At 39.5% G+C, this 22,143-nt stretch overlaps 2 pseudogenes; one reads left to right on the top strand and one right to left on the bottom strand.

Moving 5' to 3' along the window:
• The first annotated feature begins 3,193 nt into the window (after window positions 1-3,193).
• On the top strand, window positions 3,194-3,999 carry LOC115675349 (kiwellin-like; annotated as a pseudogene).
• Window positions 4,000-5,038: 1,039 nt separating this feature from the next.
• Window positions 5,039-22,143, bottom strand: part of LOC115675283 (protein NO VEIN-like) — a 32,477-nt pseudogene continuing 15,372 nt past the window's right edge.

The following is a 22,143-nucleotide window of genomic DNA, read 5'->3' as shown; positions in this document are numbered from 1 at the left end:
CGTATGTATCTGCCAAGTGTAGGAATTACAGTTATTGTTTTGTGCTATTATTACCCCTTGTCATTATTAATTGTCCGGGTTGTTTCTATTTGTTTCCGCGCGTGCCTAATCTCTGATGTTTGGGTTGGGTCGGCGATGTGTCTGGGACGTCGCATTCAATGATCGACCATCGCGGGATGATCGCGCGCTCGTAGGGTGCGGGGCGTGACAATGTTGCAGCTATAGCTGATGGTAATTTGGATAATACTGATTATGTCTTGTCTGTCACTAATGATTTGCTGTTTGGCAAATGGATTATGGATTCTGGTTGTTGTTTCACGCTACACCAAACAGGAACTGGTTTACTACTAATCAGTGCACGGATAGTAATAAAGTGCAGTTGGGGAACAACGCTGAGTGCGATGTTGTAGATATTGGTGATATTAGAATTAGAATGCATGATGGTACTGTGAGGACATTGACTGGAGTGAGGCACGTTCCAGAGTTAAAGAAAAATCTGATTTCCTTGAGTGCCCTGGATTCAGCTGGGTGTCGGTATTCTTCAGACTGTGGAGTTCTGACGGTTCTTCGAGGTGTCATGGTGATACTGAAAGGAATCAAGCACAATAACCTGTATGAGCTTCAAGGTAAGACAGTGATAGAATTCGCTGTGGAGACATCGGATGTATTTGTTCGAGAGTCTGAATTGTGACATATGCGTTTGGGGGACATTAGCGAGAGAAGCCTGAAGAATCTAAGTGAAAGAAATTTGCTATGTAATTATGTGGCTAACAAATTGAATGTATGCAGGTGCTGTGATTTAGATTAACGGCGGAAAGTGCAGTTCAATGCAACTATTAGAGAAACCACGGATATTGCAGAATTAATTCACTTGGATGTTCGTAGGTTGTCGCGGTTTCCTTCGAGGAAGAGTGTTAGATTTATACTAACAGTTGTGAATGACTACTCGAGGAAGACTTGGGTGTTTGTGCTTTGGCACAAGTTTGATGCTGTTGTCAGGATCAAGCAGTTAAGAGCTTTGATCGAAAAGGAGACTGGGAAGACGATCAAGCAGGTGCGGATTGACAATAGTATGGATTTTTGCTCAGAGCTGTTAAACGAATTCTGCATGAAGGAAGGCATAGTAAAACACTGCACTAGTGCCAATGAACCACAACAGATTGCAGAGTTGATGAGCATAACATTACTAGAGATGGTCCATAAAATGATTTTTAGTGCTGGTATGGCTAAGAGATTCCTGGCAGATGCGCTTGGTATGGCAAACTACCTGAAGAGTAGATCCCTATCGACTGCAATTGGATGTCGGGCTCCCGAAGAAGTGTGGTCATGAAACGTTGCTGATTATTCTGTTTTTAGAATATTTGGTTGCCTATGTTATGTTCGAGTTAGTGATTGTAAGCTTGATGGAAGGGTAAGAAAGTGCGTATTCCTAGGTTATGCATAAGGTGAGTGGGGTTATCGATTGTGGTGCCCAGAATTAAATTCACATGTTGTCAGCAGAGAAGTTATATTTGACGAATCTCTAGTACTTCTGGCTAGGAGTGATTATAACAGTGTTTTTACAGATCTGGACGGTGTTCAGCTTAAGGTGGAGTTGCAACCAGAAACTCCTGAGGTAGCGGGTATTAACAAAGTAATCGACACAGATAGTGCTAGTAGCGAGGTAGAGCCTGTAGAGCCAACAGTTGTTGTAACTGCTGATATTAACAAAGTACGTACTTGATCTCCTGACAGATATGGATGCAACAATGGATTTGCTTTATCTGCGGATGATAAGGTTGTGTCGAAAAATTCTTATGGAACAGTTAAAGGTGCATGTGGAGTTAGTGCTTTGATGAGGTCCACAGTTATGGCGAAGTTCAAGCGAGGCTTTGACTTGGAAGATATCTGTGGCAGTTGAGCCCATGGGGCTGTGGAAGAGTAGTAGCGGAATTCGAATTCTATCGAAGCGATTGTGACTTGGCTCAAATGTCGAGCCAAGGTGAAGATTGTTAAAATATGTCTCGAGTTTGAGCCCGATAGATGAAACTCGATCCGAGATTAAATATTATTTATGGAAGTTTGAATATTTCGAATTGGATATTTTACGGATGTCCGAAAGTTAGCAAAGGAAAATATACGAAATCAAATTCCGAATTAAAGTTGGAATGTGCATCGGAGTCTTTGCCCACTGAAACAAGATAGTCGAACGTGGAGCTTCCACGTTGAAGTCGGTCAACAAAGAAAGAAAGGAAAGGATATTGTGCCCAAGTTGATAGAAGAAATAAAATAAAAAGAAAAGAAAAGCATCGCTGGATTTTGTTTCCTGATCCCAGGCGTGGACTTCTTTTGTTGACCAACATGGGACTACTTTCAGGCGGTGGATATATATGTATATATATGCTCACGATCAGGGATGCTTTTAACGAAGACAAAGACTTCTTGAACCGCCGCTTGCTTGCGAGTTCTTGGCGTTCGAAGACATGCAGAGGGAATTCGTGAATTACATTCATGAAGTCAGTGTTCAAGCAATAAATTCTTGTGGTAAGAATTTGTGAGTAATTCTTTCGTGAGATTGAGAGATTATTTCGTAAGGAATTATGCGGCTAAACACTGCGTGAGTTATTGGGTGTTATTAGGGGCTTGGGAAATACTTAGAGTATTTGAGTGATTCGAGTGTGGTTGTAATCTCCGTTGTATCGCTTGATCTATAGTGGAATTTCGTGTTACTCTCCCCATGGACGTAGATCACTACGACCGAACCACGTACATCTAGTGTCCGATTTATTTTCTTGTTCTGTCAATTTTCTTGTTTGATCGCTTGGCTTTCGCAACAACACCCACACACAAATTTTGAAGCTTCCATTAGCTGATCATGGCCTGAAATCCAATAAACCATTCATTCGGAGGAATCCTGCACTGGCTGTGAAAATTCTACACTCAAAAAATGCTTTGCATTTGAGAGAGAGAGAGAGAGAAGGATTTGTTGTAAAATTTTCGGACTTAATAATAATGATCAATCTTTTGTCTACATTAGATTTAAGTGCAAATGCTTGAGAAATTTGAGGTCGTACTTGAGCGCCAACTTGGCGTCCACGCTAGCTAAATGTCACAACCATGACAGTAAGGCACAACACAAAGTGGGCCTTTGACTAAACGTGGAGGCTTTGATCGTGCGAATTCCAATTTGAGGTCGTCCTTGACTGCCAAGGCACAACACGTGGGGGTTTTGATCGTGTAAATTCAAGTTTATCCTTTAGAATACACTCCATGCATGAAGCTCCCTATATAAACCACTTCAATCTCTCACTCCTCTTCCCATCAATCCAACTTTACTTGTGAGTGTTCAACTTTGCATATTTGAACATGAAGAACCTTGCAACGTCTTTCCACATTGCTTTCTTACTGGTTATTAGCTTCGCCTACTTTTCATCTCTTTCTCATGCGAACTCATGTAATGGCCTCTATCAAACAAACACTTGATGATTGTGATGACCAATTGATTTGCATCAATGGAAGGTGGACGGCCGACCCTCAGGTGGGCACACACATATGCAGCAATTTGCCTCCGTCTCCATCTGGTGGAGGATGTCAGCCTTCAGGCACTATGTCTTGCAAGAAACTATCTTACCCTAAATATAATTGCTCCCCACCGGTGACATCCTCGACCCGAGCTACCCTGACGAATAACTACTTCAGCAAAGAGGTGATGGCGGGGGCCTGTTGGAATGTGATGACAATTACCACGAGAACTCCGAGCTGATTGTTGCGCTGTCAATTGGGTGGTATTCTGGTGGATCTCGTTGTGGAAATGGGATCAAAATAACGTTTATGAAAATTGAGAGCAGCGTGATGGCCAAAGTGGTTGATGAATGTGAGTCAAGGAATGGGTGCGACGATGAACATGATTATCAGCCACCGTGCAGGAACGACAACGTTGATGGGTCGGATACAGGGTGGCATGCTTTGGGGTTGGACATAGATGTGGATGATGAGGATGTGGTTTGGTCCATGGCATAGTGTTTTGGTCGCCAATATGTCATCATATTATCGTCTGGATGTTTGTAGTGCTATGTAAGAAAAGAGTGACGATTACAAGTTGTACCTGTACAATTCCATATATATGTATGTATATAGGTCTAAAATTATGATAGGAGTCATACCTTTACATAGAAGCATCCCTTTTGTGTTTGTTCTTTCTTCCTCGTCTTTTCTTTTAGATATGCCTTCTTTTTTATTTTCTTTTTGTGCCTTTTAATTAGGTAGGTATGGCAACTGAAATTCTATACTATGTATGGTCCATCAATCCACCGAGGATATTTTGAATGAGTTACCAGCAAATAATTGTCGGACCCCTTGCTAAAGAAAACTAATGAGAGTTTTTTCATTTCAATTGTAATTGATATCTCGAGAATTAAAACTTTCAAGCCGAAAAAAGAAAAACAAAAGGGAATGACTAGGGGCACGGATGATAACCAATTCTATTTTAGAAATAGATTTCTGACATGAAATAGATTTTTCTATTTCTATTACTTGGACTATGCGTTTGATAACGACACAAAATTTTTCCCTCTTACGCTCTTTTCCATTCATCGACTGGCGACAAGTGGCAGTGGGAGGTGGCGGGTGACCGGGGGTGGTTGTGGCCTGCAGTGGGTGGTGGTCGGCAAGCAACCGATGGTGGCGGGAGGCGAGGGGTGGCGATGGCCAGCTAGGGGCGGCAGTCAACAGGCAGCCGCTAGGGGTTGCAATGGCCGACTGGCGATGGGCAACGGGAGACAAGGGCGAGCAACGAGAAAATATTTTATTTCTTTTTTTGTTTCAGAAATAGAAAAGTAGACAATTTTTACTTCTCATTTTTATTCCAAACCTATTTTTGAACTAAAAATTTGTTCGAAAAATAAAAAAAATGAAATTGTGTTACCAAACAGATTTCTATTACAAACCTCTTTCCAGGAATAGAAAAATAGAAAAATAGAGAAATAAAATGGTTATTATTAGCGCCCTAAAAACCTACTTCATTTAAGAGGAAATGAGGGCCGCTTTTTAGTTATAACCATCATAAAGACATGACATACTTCAATACCAATACCCCCACACAGACCCTTTCGCCGCCTGGGGGAATATCTGAATGTCTGGGAACCACAAATCATCTAAGTTATGGGGTTTATATACAAACAACCGTTTGTCAATCGGAAATGGCGCTTAAGACGTCGAGGAGGTTGAAAGAATACTAGTAAGAGATCATAAATAAACCGTGTTCCTATGGGGATTCTGAGCTATATCTGAGCTGAATTAGACACAAAAACCACGTCCCCCTCCCTTCGCTACGAAGGCCATGCCCACCGAGAATCTTTCGAGAGACGGAAACCACCACCGATTAAAATGCAAGAGTGAGAAGGAGGTCGGTGATAATAGAAAGAGAATCTCATTTCTTGGACTTATCTCCACTTGGATCATAGTCAAGTGATCATCTCGGAAGCGTCTCTGGGTTGGGAATGGCAAACCATCCATTTCCTACTTGTCACTTTACATGAAGGAAGTACAGTAATGTTGCCTTTGATGATTGCGGTGTCATGCCTCGTAATATCTGTACCGCACTCTGGCGTCCAGGACAGGCACATCCACATTCCCGTGAAATCTGAAGGAAGTTGCATTCATTATGGCCACCAAGCAGCAGCTTCAATGTCTATCCACGACAACATGGAATTCTGGGAAAATCAATGAATACCGCACAGCCTACAGAAGTAGCTCCTCCTATTGGATTAGGACACGCCAGAAAGATCCGTCTCCTGCCTTGGCAACATGACCACCAACTGCAGCTTGCCTTGCTGGCACAGTTTTACGGGGTTCTTAAAGATTGAAACCCTCACGGTGTCATTGTCTACAAGAACCACATGCGCTATGCTGTAAGAGTCACCCCATTCAACGGCAAACTGCCACTCTCTGGTGGATATGTGGAACCAGTCCTTCCTTTCAGATGTGGTTGCTTTAACTTCAATGTACTCTCTATCAGCTTCATTCTCCCCAATAAGGATGTCATATGGAAGCCCGGTTTCACTAAGTTCATTCACCCAGTTCACTGTTGTCGTACCAGCTTTCCCTGTAAAATATCTGAAAGCAACAAGCTCACCAAGCCTCCCAGTCAACATTGCTTGGGCTCCATCAGGGTTGCCAGTATTAAGCTTCTTTCTCCGGCTAAAATTGGGCGAACTCTTTACAGGCACATCAGTCATAGCATTTGAATCAACAGAATTCAATTCTGTGTCCATCACAGTGTCATAAAATTGGGCAAAATGTTCTTCAGAATTTTGAATGTTCACCAGAAACCCAGATGTTGCTGCTGCATTTCCTCCAATGTACCAATTGGCATCAATCTCCGTCGGAACCACATTTTCCATCATTGCAACCGTAATTTCTGAATCACCGTCAATTTTGTCATGTGAGATGCTATCTACCACGTGTGTCCTGAAACCATTTTCACAAGCATAACGAAAATCTGGAGCAGTTTTCCAATCCACCAGTGGCCGATTTGGGATGGTACCTGACTTCCTCCTGGACTTGAGAACGGTTTGTTCACTCATTCCTCCTAAAGCAGAACTTATTGAGAGGGGCATATCAAGGTCTCTCAAAGACTGAAATGCAAGGGACTAAATGGTTTCTTCATCAGGTATCTTTGTCACCTTCTGGCTTTTCAATATGAAAGTCTCTATCTGCTCCTCAGTGGAACCCGATTCCACCATCGTCGTAATCATGTGAAGGAAATTTGCGATGTGTAATTCTGGATTTCCATCAAACCATAATCGAGAGAGCTCCAAAAATAAAGCATGAGAATCTGATTGTTGGGCAACATAAAGAACATTTCCCTGCAAAAATCAGATATAGGACATTATAGAAACAATCCAATCTGCTATTCATGGCCACTATCGTTACACAGTAACTTTATCTGGGTTTGTTTGCATATGATGATATCTTAGCCCAAGTGTAGAGGGTCCTCCACGTGGGTCAGCTTGTACTCACAGCTGCAGATCTATGAAGGATTACCAAGTATATCTCATTCAAACAAAGCTCTACACAATAATCAGCTTGGTTTAACTAAAACATATGAGTTCCGTACTCAGAACAATAGTAGTTGAGTCTCCTGAAAACAAATTTCACACTGAAAATAGGGCTGGAGGTCTTTCTGTAATCTGGACCAAAAGTATCAAGATGAGAGCAAGCATCTAAACAATTTTCAAAAGGCCCCCTCATCAGATATTCCTAGTCGAGATTTGACTTAGCTAGAGGTGATTTTCTCTTCCTAGGTAGATAATGACTTTTCAAATGATACAGCAACATTTTCTAGCTTCCGCACTATATCAAAAACTACTATGAGAATTTGACTTCCAACATTCAAGAAGCTTCATACCTCCAGTAAACAATTGCAGTCATATCTCTTCTTGGATGAACTGCCACAACTTTTGATCACATTTCTGTAGAACAATTTTTCAACTTCTACTATTTGCAACTGTTTAAGACTGTCAAAACAAGACTGCTTAAGCTGTAAATATCGCTGAGGATGCACACTGTAGATGTAGCGTTGGGCATAGGGAAGTGCCCAGTCAAACAACTGGGCTTTTAAAGTACTATCTGCTGAACCATAATATATTGCTTCACGAGTTACAACCTGCCAAGAAATTATAGATAAGGAGAAGAGCTTTGTCAACAACTGAAAATTCGCTGGACTTACATGCTTGTCAATAAATGCTTCTACTACTCCAAAAATAAATAAATGCTTCTATACTTGACAGTTAATAAAATACTCAGCACGGGTAAAGTTGTCTTGAATTTAACTTTCATACTTCAATGTTACTGCAACAGCATCAATATTCAGCATGCTATAAGTGCACCCTAATTTTGAGCCTTCCGTGAAGTGTATGACGTGCATTTTAGTGCCATAGTCAACACAGCTAAAAAAACATACAGATGCACAAAATTCATACAAAAACTTGCAGTTCAATTATTTTCTTTTCACTATCCAAATGGTGTTTCATATCACAAACCACGCCTTCTATTAGTCAATGGGTTTTCACTATCTCAATGCAAGAAATTCATACAAGATTTTTTCATTACGGGTTTACCAGGTCATTTTGCCAGTAAATAATGAGTCATAGTAAACACAGGTCTGTCAAACTGACATATTAGGTCTGTGTTGAGCATATATGCTAGTGCCGATTGCTCCTGTGGCTTTGTGTCTGGGGGGTGGGGGGGTTGTACCTCAGAAAGTGCAGGAATCCCCAAGGTCCTCAGGAGCTTAGTAACATTTGCAGGAAGCATCTCTTGATTGTTGCTGGGTTCACCAAAGTACAGAAAATCAACGCCTTCCACATACTTAAGTTCCTTTCTCAAACTCTCATTGTCAGACCAGCACACAATACCAAAAGAAGGATGCAGGGATATCCACTTATCTAGCACCGTGGGGAGCACGGTGTATTCTGGTTTTGTCAAACATTCTTTGAAATAGCTGATATCCTCTGCAGTTATGGATCCTGACACTAATCCATCATTCCACTTCAAAAAAATTTGAAAAACCTGAAACATGAAAGAAAAATTCTTAGGCCTTGGGACCAACAAACCTCATCACACCCAAGTACACTTCAAGTTGGTTACTCACTATATTGGCTACTTGTGAAGGTAAGGCAGTAGCAGACAACTCCACCAACATTTTCAGATAAACGTGAAAAGCAGGGCCCTCAAGAACACCGCATTCCCTGACAAAGAAATCATAAAGACCTGGGTAGATATTGTCCAATGTCTTGCAAGGGACGCCAGCAGTTGCACCCGCCAATCTGCACTGAGAATACACTTGATTTATTTGTTTCACTGAACCAATGGAATCGTGCCAATACACTTCTTTAGGGGAACAAAAGATGCCAGAAACCAGCTCCTCCTGCCGAGATCCAGAAGCACTTGGAACAAAGATAAACTGACTCGTTCTAATCTCTTCACTCATTCTTATCTGAGAAGAAGCCAGTTCCTTCCAAATAAATGAATATAACCTTGCCATTTGAGATACGCTGAAAAGAAAATCGACACATAAATGAGAACACAGATTTGAGGAACAAAAATAAAATGAGTATGAAATGAAGGAAGCCAACCTCATTGAAAGTTGAACAAAGATATATTCAATTACGGTAAATAGTGTACAAATATCTTAACGATAGACTTTTAACTGATGCAATTCAGCGTAAAAATTTCATGTGACAACGCGTTAAAGAGTTTCACTCATACTGTTTCATAATTATGAATTCCTTCAACTGGATCCAGAACGCTATGTTTGGAAGAGATTTCAGACAATGATTGAGTAAAGATATAATCAACATATAACGGAAATAGTGGGTCTCAGCAAATTTATCTCCGTCTCTCTATTGAAACTTCTAGAAAGAACACAGAAACACGTATTTGGAAGAGAATTGTCTTCGATTTTGCTTTCTTGATGAAATTTATCATATATCCAATGATAGAGTCGAAGAGACACGAAATCAAAAGTACACAGCAATAAAACAACACAAATACGATGTGAAGCTGGTCAAGGTGAAAGGAGAGTAGCACAACACGTCAGAAGTACCAATTGGTTCCACATTCTGACCACACACCTTTTGGATGAAAAGCTTCATCGGAATCAGGAAAAATTTGCAAAAATGAACATATCACCACTTGCAAGGGGAAAATTTACTCAAAAGGTGACTAATTTCAAAATTTTGTGAATTTTTGTTGTTCAAATATAGAGAACCTTAGTGCACCAGAAGGGCAGACAGGCATTTACCTATCGAGGGAGAGAGGGAAGAGATCGGAACAAATGGGGTTTGAAAGAGTGGTCGTGAAAGTAAGTCACTAACTCCCATATATGCATCCCAAGATCTCCCAAGTCACATTCTCCATTTGATTCTTATGTCTTACAAAAAGAATAAGTTTCATTTCCAGCACCATATTCAAATAGAGAGCATCGATCTGCTTTACCAAAATCTCCATCATAATAACTACCTGTTCAGCATTTAAAATAAATTACACTACGATAAACATCAAATTGACAATATATCCTAGAATGGTTCGTTTTCTCATACAAACAAAAGTTTCATAATCCATTGGTGTCTAGTATTATTACCGACCAGAAGAATTATAAAATAGGCATTTAGACAATGGTTCGCTGTTGGCACTTGAAGGATGAGATGTGGATCACTTCCTAATATGTAGCATCCCAACCTTCGTGACTTATCTATCAAAATCATATTCTTTAATTAGCAGCTCAAACAGCCCAATTACTGCATAGTGGCAAAAGGCAATCTTTCACCAAAGCAGTAAAAAACGATGATATACTGCAATTGACTATCTAAGTTCATAATTCATAGCAGTAGAGCAGAGTAGATCAGATATCCATGGCATGAGAACCAAGATCTGGTCCTCTTCCCCCATCCTTCTTTCTCTTTCTTTCTCTACTTTTCCCTTCCCAACCAACGTGGCTGCGGATGATTTCCTTAAGAAAAGAAAATCAAGAGTGATTTGCAAACTGGACGTGGAGAAGGCCTATGACCATGTTTCGTGGGAGTTCTTGATGCATATGTTAAGAGGAATTGATCTTGGTGACTAACGGCGTAGATGATTCCAAAATGCATTTCTTCACCGACTTTCTCGGTTATGGTGAATGGCAATGCAAGAGGTTTTGTCAAGTCTTCTAGAGAATTGAGGCAGGGTGATCCTCTGTCACGTTTGTTGTTTCAGTTGGTTATGGAAGTATTGAGCAAGATGCTTCTACTGATGAGGGTTTGTATAATGGCTACAAGGTTGGCAATGCTAGCGATCTAGTTTCCATATCCCATCTTTTATTTGCAGATGACACCATCATTTTCTTGGAGGATGACATCAAACAAATTTTGCACTTTAGAGGCATATTGCTATGTTTTGAGGTTGTTTTGGGACTAAAACTGAATTTGGAAAAAAGTAAACTCCTGTGAGCTAGAATGTAAATGTGCAAGAAATGTCCCGCATTCTTAGCTGTAAGGATTTTAGCTTACCTATTAGGTATCTGGAATTGTCGTTGGGATCCACTCATAAAGCAAAAACTGTTTGGCATTCGATGATACAAAGATTTGAGAAGAGTTTAAGTGGGTGGAAGATGGCTTATTTATCTAAGTTAGACTTGCGTTGTTGAAGTATGCGCTCTCCAATCTTCCGGTTTGCTTTCTCTCTTCGTTTCCAATCCCTATCTCATTGGCAGAAAGACTTGAGAGCATAAAAAAGACTCTCTGGGGAGATTGGGATGACAATCCAAGATTTCATTTAGTTAATTGGAGCATTGTAATACAACAGGTTCCTAATGGGGGCTTGGGTGAAATGTCGTTGGTATTTATAAATAAAGCTTTGCTTGGGAAGTGGCTGTGGAGATCTAATGTGGAGACACTATCCTTTGGAGGAGAGTACTGGTTGAGAAATTTGGTTTGGTAGGATATAGATTGGATAACTAAATCTAGTTGAGGAGCAGTTGGAGTCGGGGCTTTGGAAGCACATAAGGCAATGATGAAATGCTTTTGAAAACAACTTTCTATTAGATTGGGGAATGTTGGATTGACATATGGTGTGAAGACACTAATTTCAAAGACTTCTTTCTGAAAGTGTATGCACTTGCAACAAACAAGAGAGCTAGGGTGCCAATTGTTGGAAGACTAAAACAGAGAAACGGTGTGGGAGATCAACTTCATTGATAAGGCTCAAGACTGGGGCTTGAAGCTTTCTTGAATGTTTGTTGAGTTGTTGTATCAAGCAATGTTAGATGAAAGTGAGAATGACATGCTACGGTCGAATTGTTGTACCTCTGGAAATTTTTCTATCATATCCTATTATTCAGATCTCATCTCCACTCAAACGCAATTACAACAGAGCACAATCTTCCCTTGGAAATCTATTTGGAAAGTCAAGTCTCCCTTGAAGCTTTGATTTTTCGCTTGGGAAGCTACTTGGCGTATTCTTAACTCGAACAATCTTCAGAAGTAAGGGAAAATACTAGCTCATAGGTGTTTTTTTGTGCAAGATTGAAGAAGAGAGTGTGAATCACTTACTTTTACAATGAAGCTGGACCAAAAAGATTTGGACTACAGTTTTTACAATTTTAGGAGTAAATTTGGGTGACATCAGGCATGGTGCATCAGGAACTTGGGGCTTGGAGAGGGACTATCAGTTTGTGTGTTGGACAGAAACAGATAACTAAGAAGATTCCTCTCCCTGTTTTTGGTTCATTTGGACAGAGGAACAAGAGGGCATTCCAAGGAGTTGAATCCTCTGGGGATTCCTTTAGGGATAATGGGTTGTACACCCTTCACTTTTGGCATAGCAGGAAAGTTAAACTTCATACATTTATTGGAAATGTTAGAAACACTCTTTTGTGCATATTTCTGTATATGGGTGATGTGCTGTTTGTATAGGGTGGGTACCCCCTTGGTACCTTCTTAATGAAATTTTATCTATCATTCAGAAATGAACTCAACTAAGTTTATAAAATATTAGATCTCCCGCTGTAAGCTTGAGCTAATTGCTGTGCCATACTCTCAAGAGAAGGTTTAGTCAGGCAGATTTGCCATACAAATTAAGAAATTGGATATTTAAAAGCAAGAGCGTCGGAAATGGTTGAAGTAGGAGTAAAAGGGGCCTAATTTGTCGTTCTGGAAGCCCTTATAGACACAACAAATACCATCAATGGTTGACTCCCAATAAAGGCTTGTAAAGGAGATGTTTTTTGCCTGACCAAAGAAAAAAAGGAGATGCTTTTCGGCAGGGCATTTGACAAACAATTCAGAGAGTTTCAAATGTGCAAATGATTAAACATGCCAACAGATACCATCAATAGTCGACTCCTAATAAAGGCTTGTAAAGGAGATGCTTTTTGTCTGACCAAAAAATGAAGGAGATGCTTTTTGGTATGGCAGTTGACAAACAATTCAGAGAGTTCCAAATGTGCAAATGATTTTACAAGCCAACGGAGGGGAGGAAACTCATTATTTGAGCCACAAACCATACATTTTCACCCTGATCTTGTTGGTATCTAAGGAGGTTCCAGCAAGAATCAGATCCGCAGTTCCTATCCATTACATACATCACAGAATTCTCCAGTTAAGGAGATTTTGGCATTATATTTTTCAGTAGAGACTAGATCCAAACCTTATATGGATCAAACACCACCAGACAGATCTAATTTTTCATTTCAAAATATTGAAGTTGAACAAAGTAGATTATCCCTATAAGCTCAATTGCTTCTAGTGGTTCAATAACCTAAAGCTTTGAATGAACTAGTGTTGAGGTGTGGTTCATACTCCCCATCGACAGAAAGGCTCAAGAGTCCCGCTCCCTAATGAGCGGGCGGGGGTCATAAGGGGCAGCGCCCCCGCAACGCCAGAGGGCTTTTACAATTTGGACCCGTATTTTATTGGTAGTTTGGGTTTGGCCCATGAATAGCTACTGAGTATATATAATCTTTTTTTCTTGTAATTGAAAGTGTAACTGAGGGGTGGGAGGTGCTAATTATAATGGAATCCTCTGTTGGACATAGCTCTAGTTTAAAGGTAAACCAGGATAAAACCTTGTGTCTCGATTTCTCTTTCTCGCCTTTACTCTCTATTTTGTAGCGTTTGTGCACCTAATCTTAACCGCTTGGAGGAAACTCTATCAAATGCATGACTTGAAAATCCTCGGAAAATACTTGATTCCATATGGAAAAACTGAAAAGCTAAATAGGCAACAAAAACCCAGAGGTCTCTGAATTTATACACCATTCTCATAGAATGTGCAGAATTGATGTTTTGTAAATGAATTTCTCATAGAGGATATACCTCTAGGTACCACATCAATTTAATTATTCTTTTTATCAATTAAAAGATTATTTTCCACCGTGTGATGTCAAAAATGCATACCTCAAAGTAGTCACATAACAGAAACATTTATCAGACTATTATATGGACCGAAAATGCCGTCAAATCTCATAAATTGGGTTAGCTTATACAGACTTGGGGTTTTTGAACTCCTGCAAATTGTCGACAATGTGCTGTGCACAAACAACCATAACATAGCTTCTTTCCTTTTAAATTTAAATAAAAGAACAAAGGAGATGAAACAATTATCAGCTTTCCTCTTTCAAAATAAGAAACCGCAAAGAAAAGACTCAAATAGGGATCCTAAAGTATACCTGGCCTTGAAAAGGTTGCCAGATCTTCTCCAAACTTGTAACATTGCCAGAATATCATCTAGGTTAACTTCAGTCTTGAACCCAATATCACTTAGCAACTTTTCACTTCTCACCTATTGAAAGGACACATAGCACACAAAAAAAATAAAATAAAGTTTTGCCAGCATAGGCCTAACGTTACAAAGGGACAGACACGGCCTCGATTTCAGTCATTAGGAATTCAATGCATGCCAAATCATCAGTTATGCTTGTTCAATTATGCTTCTGAGAAACATGTCAATGAGTCAATGTCCCATCAACATCATCAAGATGATTGGCGAAGTTTATACAAGATCCAAAACTTGTGCTCATTTTTGATAAAAAGCAAGATATATGAATATTGTTCACTAAAATAACAGCAATCAACATAGAACAAGTTGAAGTAAATGGGAGCATATAGGGCTTTAACCTCAGAGCTAACCAAGTGGCATCTTTAAAAACAGACAAAGAAGAAAAGGTAAAAACTAAAATAAAATCTTGTTCCTAAAGACTTTATGAGTGGAATGTTGAGATAAAATTTGCAAACAGGAAAGTAATCTAAAAGGCGAGACTATGGCCCAAGAAATAAAGACTGCCTGCCTAACCTTTGGGACAGCGTAGGGAGCAGAAGCACCCAAAATTAAACGCACCGCCTCACAATCATAGAATAAATCCTTAGGGCAGTGGAGATCATCATCCGTGCTTGATACTACCGACTGGAGATCACAGATACTGTTCATAAACGATGACTTGAAGGGTTTGGGATCCCCATTAGAAGTAGGGTAGCAATAACCTTTTACTTTATCACAAAAAAGATGTTCCCAATGAGTATCAAGAACCTCCAACAGATATATGCAACTCTCCTTATTGCCTGTTTTAGAAAACTGGGATAACATTTGAACTAACTCTTTTGATTCCCAATCTTTCACAACCAAACCGGGGGTGATAAGGTCCATATCCAAAAGCATTCTCTTAGAGGTTTCAGGAGATATGTCAGTAATACTCTTCTGAACTTGAACTACTTGCAGAAAATCAGTGATACCCATTACCTGAAAAAATTCCCTCCACTTCATCTTTCCGCAAGAGAATGACTTGGTGACTGGATGTTTCAAATAGGATGAGTCAACCACATGCCATCTCATGTCTGTAACATTAATCAGCTGATGTATTTTTATAGGATTTCCATAATCTTCACTGAAATGAATTGGCACCTCAACAATGAGTTTGAAGCCATAATTTGTCAAAATTAAAGCTTTATTTCGCAACTCTGATACGATTGAATCCTTGTCAACCCGACAAGTTGGGCAGCCAGATTGCAGGTGGATCATCACATAGCAAACATATTCTATCATTAAGTTCTTATCCATGCTATTCCTGTCAATGGATAGAGAAGGCAAGATGTGTACTTTAACAATTTCATGCGCTGATAGCCGCTGAACACCAATTTTGTGAAGCATTTTTGTGAGATTATCCACATAATCCAGATCCAAACATGAGAAATCATCTGTCACCGAGAAGAGGGCAGGGCTTACAATACGGAGTTTCCTATACATACTGGGAAATGCCCTTAGCCCGTGCTCACCGTCAGATCCACTGCTCATGCCATCGGTATGTAACCAAATAGTTCCTCTGTCTAGTGAGCTGTAAGTACCATCAGAAAGTGGAATAAATGCAATTTTCTGAAGGTTCTTTATGAGATCTTTCTCCATCCTAGAGACATCAGCAACAGGACCAGAAGACTGAAATGACATTGTATAAAGAACGTTTAGCAAGCGACATAACCAGGACAGACCAAGTGACTGGAGACCATTTTCCTTGTTACACAAAGAAGACAATAGCTGCTGTAAAGTTTTTGGACCATATTCCTCAATACCTAATGCCCCTGCTAGTTGATCAGACAGAACTATGTCCTTGTTCAAGAACCCAAGGCCAAGGTGCTCTTGCAGCAAACCATCAGTTAGAAGAGTCCGAGCCTGTTCATCCCAACCTCTCAAAACCTTACATGGAGGAACCCACTTGCTGCAATCTCCTTCCAGGAGTAAGCAGTTTGACATGCGGAGCCTGGAAATTATCATCCTTGGAAGACAAGCAAAAAAGCCATGTACTTCACCAAGTAGTGGAACAAAGCTCATATACACTGATACAGCCTTGCCTGGATTCTCCCTAAAACAAGGAAGGGCACAAAAAGATTCCTTCGCACTTGCAAACAACTCAGGACACCCTGACAGTAACCATTGGTTCCAGGGACTATCTCCATCCACTTCCTCTCTTGATGAGGGAAGTACAAAGTCACCTTGGAGAATAAATTTTAAACCGTAAGTTCTCAGAGGAAGAAATGCAAATACTGGCTGTTGCGCCAGAAAAGGGATGTAATAACTGCAATCTCCTTCCTGCAGTGTAAATGCCATTGCAATCTCCGTAATTTGAACATCACGCTGAATGAAATCTGAATGCAACTTTTGAGAAACTACCAACCATGTCATTTTGTCTTTCCCATGAGAAACCTTGACAATATTATCCCCCAGAACCTCTTTTCTCATAATAATCAGTGAATCATTCAGCATGTTTCTAAACTTAATACACTGGAGACGATGAAGAAAGAGTAACAATGAGGGATGAAGATCTGAAAACATAGCTACAATGCTTTTCATGGCACTTCCTTCTGACAGTTTTGATCTAAAAGGAAGTACGATACAAGTGTTCCAGCAGCTACCATTCATTTCATCAGAATCACTAGAAACCAACCTAGAGAATAAATCGACATTGCAAGCAGGAATAAGAGTTGGCAGGATGAAACCAATTTGACCTTCAGTTATGTCAAACTTCACATGAAATCCATTGGAATGTATCTCTGGAGCATCTGTTACCTAGAAAAATATTGAGCAGAGTCAATTATGTTGATCTTAACTCACACTAATCAGACCATAAAACAACCTGACTTCAGATGATTTGTAATGGCTCTACAGAAAATGATACTTACAATTGAAGGGAGATGTAAAAGGACAGAAAATATAAACACAGCTTGCGCATAGAGCAGTTACATTTTATTTTCACGAACCTAATATGAGATGATGATGTTGGCGTAAACTTCTCTATATGAATCTTTGTAACAATAGCACTATGAGAATATGCTTTCTCCCCAGACGGAGACAAGACCCTTATACTCTCATGTAATTAAACAATGACGTCTCCTTCGACTCCGATTAACAGATAAAGACTGATTTCTTGAAATGCTAAAAATAAATTTCTTTCCAATTAACCATATAAGCAATGAGATCAGGTCTCAACCACCTTCACCTGTATCTGCAAACAAGGTTCCTACTTGCCAAGAAACACCAGTTGTGAATATTCACTATAAAAAAGGACGAGTCAACTTCATGATTAAGCTCTCCAAGGATTTAAACCTTCAGATGTAATAACATATAACGGAGGGTTTTTTTTATAAAAAAAGATGCATTGCATCAAATATAGAGGACATTCATGCACCTAATCCATAATTTGCATAGAGCAATTCTAAGCATCACGCACAGCTACATACTCAAAAGTCTCGCTGGCTTTTCATACTTAAAAATAAGGCATCTGCAATGATTCTTAACAAGGAAAAAAAGAGTAAATCAAATGCTCTATCCTTCACCTTGTTTGATCCAACACTTTGGATTTGGTAGCATATTGGGAGGAGAATCAAGTTAGATTGCACTTCAAAAGTTCAATGAAGACACATACAAAAGACCACGAGTTCTTAATTGCAAAATCTACAGTGAGCACTTAAAATCAGTGGTCAGCTCTCGATTGGATCTAGATTCAGAGTAAGATTATGGGTCTATTTCTAAGTAATAATCCTAATCACTGAAAACTCTGGCAGAAGCAATCCGATACAATGATAATGTTGCAGAATAACTGCTTGTTGCTTCCGCTTCACACATGTATGTGCCCAGGCTTCTTGCATGTTTGAGCACAATCAGCGCCCCGTGCAAATGCATAATGTGTGTTTGTGTGTGTGTGTGTGTGAGAGAGAGAGAGAGAGAGAGTTATTGTTCTCTTTTATTCTCTTTCAAATCACTGTGAAGTAAGTTGAATGACATAAAAGCAGAAACAGGAAAAGAGACTAAGAAAGGATTTATAACAGTAATGATGGCTCTAGTAACATACCCGAAATACCGATTTGAAGCCTATCCCTTTCTGCCCAATGTATCCAGCACGAGATCCTTTTTTTGTTGAATTTCCAACATCACACAGAGCTCTGATGTTTTCAGCCGAAAAACCTCGCTCGTTATTTAAAATGATGATACCTGAATCTTGAAGAATGAATGTTAAAGTTGGTTCCACATTTTCCAGATAAAGATTATCATCAGCGTTTTGGACCTGAATCAAACGTCAGGAGATGCAATCAATACAACACGAGAGAATTTGACAGGTTGCCTTTGGCAATACAAACATACATGAACAAGTATTAAAAGATGGCAGCATGTTTGCGCAACTGTAAACAATGGTTCTGGGAACACCACAACAAAGAGAAATCATGTGAATCAATGCCTAAAAAATTAACAATACCTATTGAAATATACTGGAGAACTTCCTTATTTTTCACAGAATTTGCAATGCAATGCCCGTGAATAAAACTTCACTATTCACCTAACAAGCATATGAATTGCAACATGTAGAGAATATAGCCATATTATTTGCATATAGAGGTGAACATATGGAGATCAAGGCCATATATACACATAAATGCATATATACATATATAAACACGTGTGTGTGCATTAGTGCTCATCCTCTTCTTCACAAAAACTCTTTTCTCGGAAAGAAAGCTTGAATTATGTACTTGTTTTCTTGCAATCTACAAGAACAGACAGTCCAGCAAAAAGTTCCAACTCTATGGCCAGAAGGTCTCCTTATATTGACTCCATTGAGAAGATATTATCAGAATCTAGCTTGAGGGGCTGCAACTTCTCCGCCCATACATTCCGCACATGTGAATCTGGATACCGTTTCTCCCCACACTAATTTTATCATCCACAGGAATTTCTATACCCAATTTCTTTTGCGGCTTCTGATGAATTCAATTCCTCCCACATATTATGCATCTGACAGCTTGAATTGGTGAAAATAAATGAAAACTCAATATAAAGATTAAGGATATAAGATGCATATTAAGGATAACCTATAAACCCCTACACTAGCTCCAATTGAGGTCATTTCTAACTGGGAATTTTCCAATTACAAGAATGGATGAACAACATGACCACAAAAGATCATCACTGACCATGCATCAAACAAAAAACTAAAGCAAAAGCATAAGCGGGTATCCGATGGGGCAAATAGATATTGTAAACTCACAGTACTATCTTGCTAAATGATGACTGCTACTGGAGAGGAAAAACTAAGATTAATGAAAAACAACAGTGAACTTACTAACTCAAGAATAAAATGAGAATCCTGAGAGTATAACTCCTGGGAAAGACAATGAATTGCTCTCCCCAGACGGGCATGTTGCTTTTTCAACAAGCTACTTTCTGTACTAGAGAGACTAGGATCAAGACCAAATTCTTCTCGCCTGATAGATTCGATGATTGAGTAAGCATCCTCGTATTCAACGGTTTCATTTTGTGCCAGACTCTTATCTATGCAGACTTTTGGACCATCAGAACTGCGACAAATCTCATTATTCATAATACTCTGACCCTTAGAAACAAGAGAGAGCACAATCTTGTCTTCTTCTGCAGGAGATGATTTTTGTGGATTGTATGTAGCAGACAGTGAGCCTGTGCTTGACTTAGAGGTGTCAGCTTTGAACGATGGAGCTTCACAGGGCTTACACATCTCACCATCAGTAGAGGAGCAGAAAACACGGTAGTCATCAATCCACTCCACAACACCAAGATATAGTCCCACTTCATGAAGCATGATTCGTTCCCCCATAAGTTTACATTCTGACAAGATGGTTGAAGGTACATGTTTAATGACAGATTGCATACCAGATAGTAACACATCAGCAGCAAAAGTACGAAACTCTGAAGGAATATAACTGAGGCATTCAAGAAAATATCTTGATGCAACAAGCATTACATTACATGTGCCAGTGGAATTCTGCAATGATCTACTAGCATAAACTTCATCCAACAGCTTTGAGGTACCAGCTGCTTTTTCTTGCATCTGAAGATTCCAACTGTCAGTCACTTCCTTATGTTCCAGATGACTGTTCAAGATGACTTCAAATGCACGACGTGCATGGCATTTTAAAAGAGACAGAGGAACATGTTTTTGTCCGCCAAGTATCGAGAACAAAGAGAGCAACTGAACAGCTGTTTGGAAAGGTGATGATTGAAGGGCACATTGCAGAAATGAATCCGCGCTAGCTGAACTATCAATCCGGATCACATTACCATCTTTTGTCACTAAACACAACAAGTCTGTTCTATTAACTTCATTCAACAACCATCCTACAAGAGGGCCAAGATGTGGAGCGAACTTAATGTCCCAATGTGACCAATGACTTAAATCTGACAGCATTGGCGCCCTTAGTAAGACTTCAATTGCATCCTGAGATGAAACTGATTCCAATATTCCTATTTTCTGTGAGACATCACTTCCTCTACCAATGGTTTCAAGCTCAACTGCATATTCATCATCAAGCGCCAGCATAGCCTGACCATGGGCACCCATCAATGTCTGAGAGAAAAGGACACATTTTGACATTGCGATACCTCTATACTCCCCAACGATATTTAGAAAATCCTCCACTGAACCAACTTCCATTTTGAAACTGAGATTGGGGAATTGCTTCAAAAGCAATGTCGAAATCATCTGTTTGGTCACTACTTCACCGTCCCACAAGCTATTCAATGCTTGTGATATTAGTACCATCAACTGATGCTGCAGCATGCAAACCTCAAAGTGGGACTTCTCATACATGTCACCATTCAAGAACTGTTTCAGCCCAGCAGGCATAAGAGATATGTGTTCTGTCACGAAACTGAAAAATTCTCCATAACCGAGGGACTCAAATTCATGAACGAAAAATTGCTTTGCCAGCCAAGAGTCACAGTCAACAAATTTTCTCAACAAATTAACTCTCATCCCCAGAACTGATTTGCTGTTGCTTGTTTTCTCATGATCAAGCTGATAATAAGCACCAATTTCTCTGGCAATGTCTTCAACAGTGACACCTATCAATTGATAAATAAGTAGATATTACAAGACTCGTCTATGAGAACACATCTCAGCATCAACTGCACAAGTGTGTGACATCTCAGAAAAAGATATGGAGAATAAAGGTGAACAATGAACAAGCCGCAGCAGCATACAAGCCATCTGGGTAGAGTTTCAATCAATCACATTTCTAAAAGGCCATTCGGTCCGTTGTCCTTGAGAAACTCAGAGGATCGAATGCACACGAATATATCTCAATCCAAAATCGAAAAATGAGTATCTTGATGAATAGTAGATCGTCCTTGATAAAATTCAAAGATCCCAGGGCAAGGTAGCCCAATTAAAGATGTACAGATGAATAAAATTTCATCCAAATGTCATATATCAAGATAAATCTCTATGATTCAGTCCTACAACTTTGTTCAAAATTATAGTTGACTCCACAGCTTCCAGTCAACTCATGCACGTAGTCTGTCCAATTTTCTTCCATAATCATGCACATACTCTAACTCAAACAATTTTTCCATATTGATCACATGCCACCATCATTAATAAATATTTGCCCAAAATGAATTTCCTACACACATGAAGGGACGTCATGATTTTCTACATCATTTATTAAAAAAAAAAAAAAGAAGTTCGGTCATTACCTAAATTATCCTATTATCTAAATTTTATCTGAACCACTCATTGATATAACATTACAAAATTCTGTCAAATTTCCGAAATGATGTTAATGATTGTCTTTCCAGAGCTTAAGCAATCAGCAAAACTCGTCTATATCT

The sequence above is a fragment of the Syzygium oleosum genome, unplaced genomic scaffold, assembly GCF_021117445.2.
Source record: "Syzygium oleosum isolate NSW1041296 unplaced genomic scaffold, Sole_v2.1 Sole_v2.28, whole genome shotgun sequence".
Classification (NCBI taxonomy): Eukaryota; Viridiplantae; Streptophyta; class Magnoliopsida; order Myrtales; family Myrtaceae; genus Syzygium; species Syzygium oleosum.
This window is presented reverse-complemented; position numbering and strand designations above follow the sequence as displayed.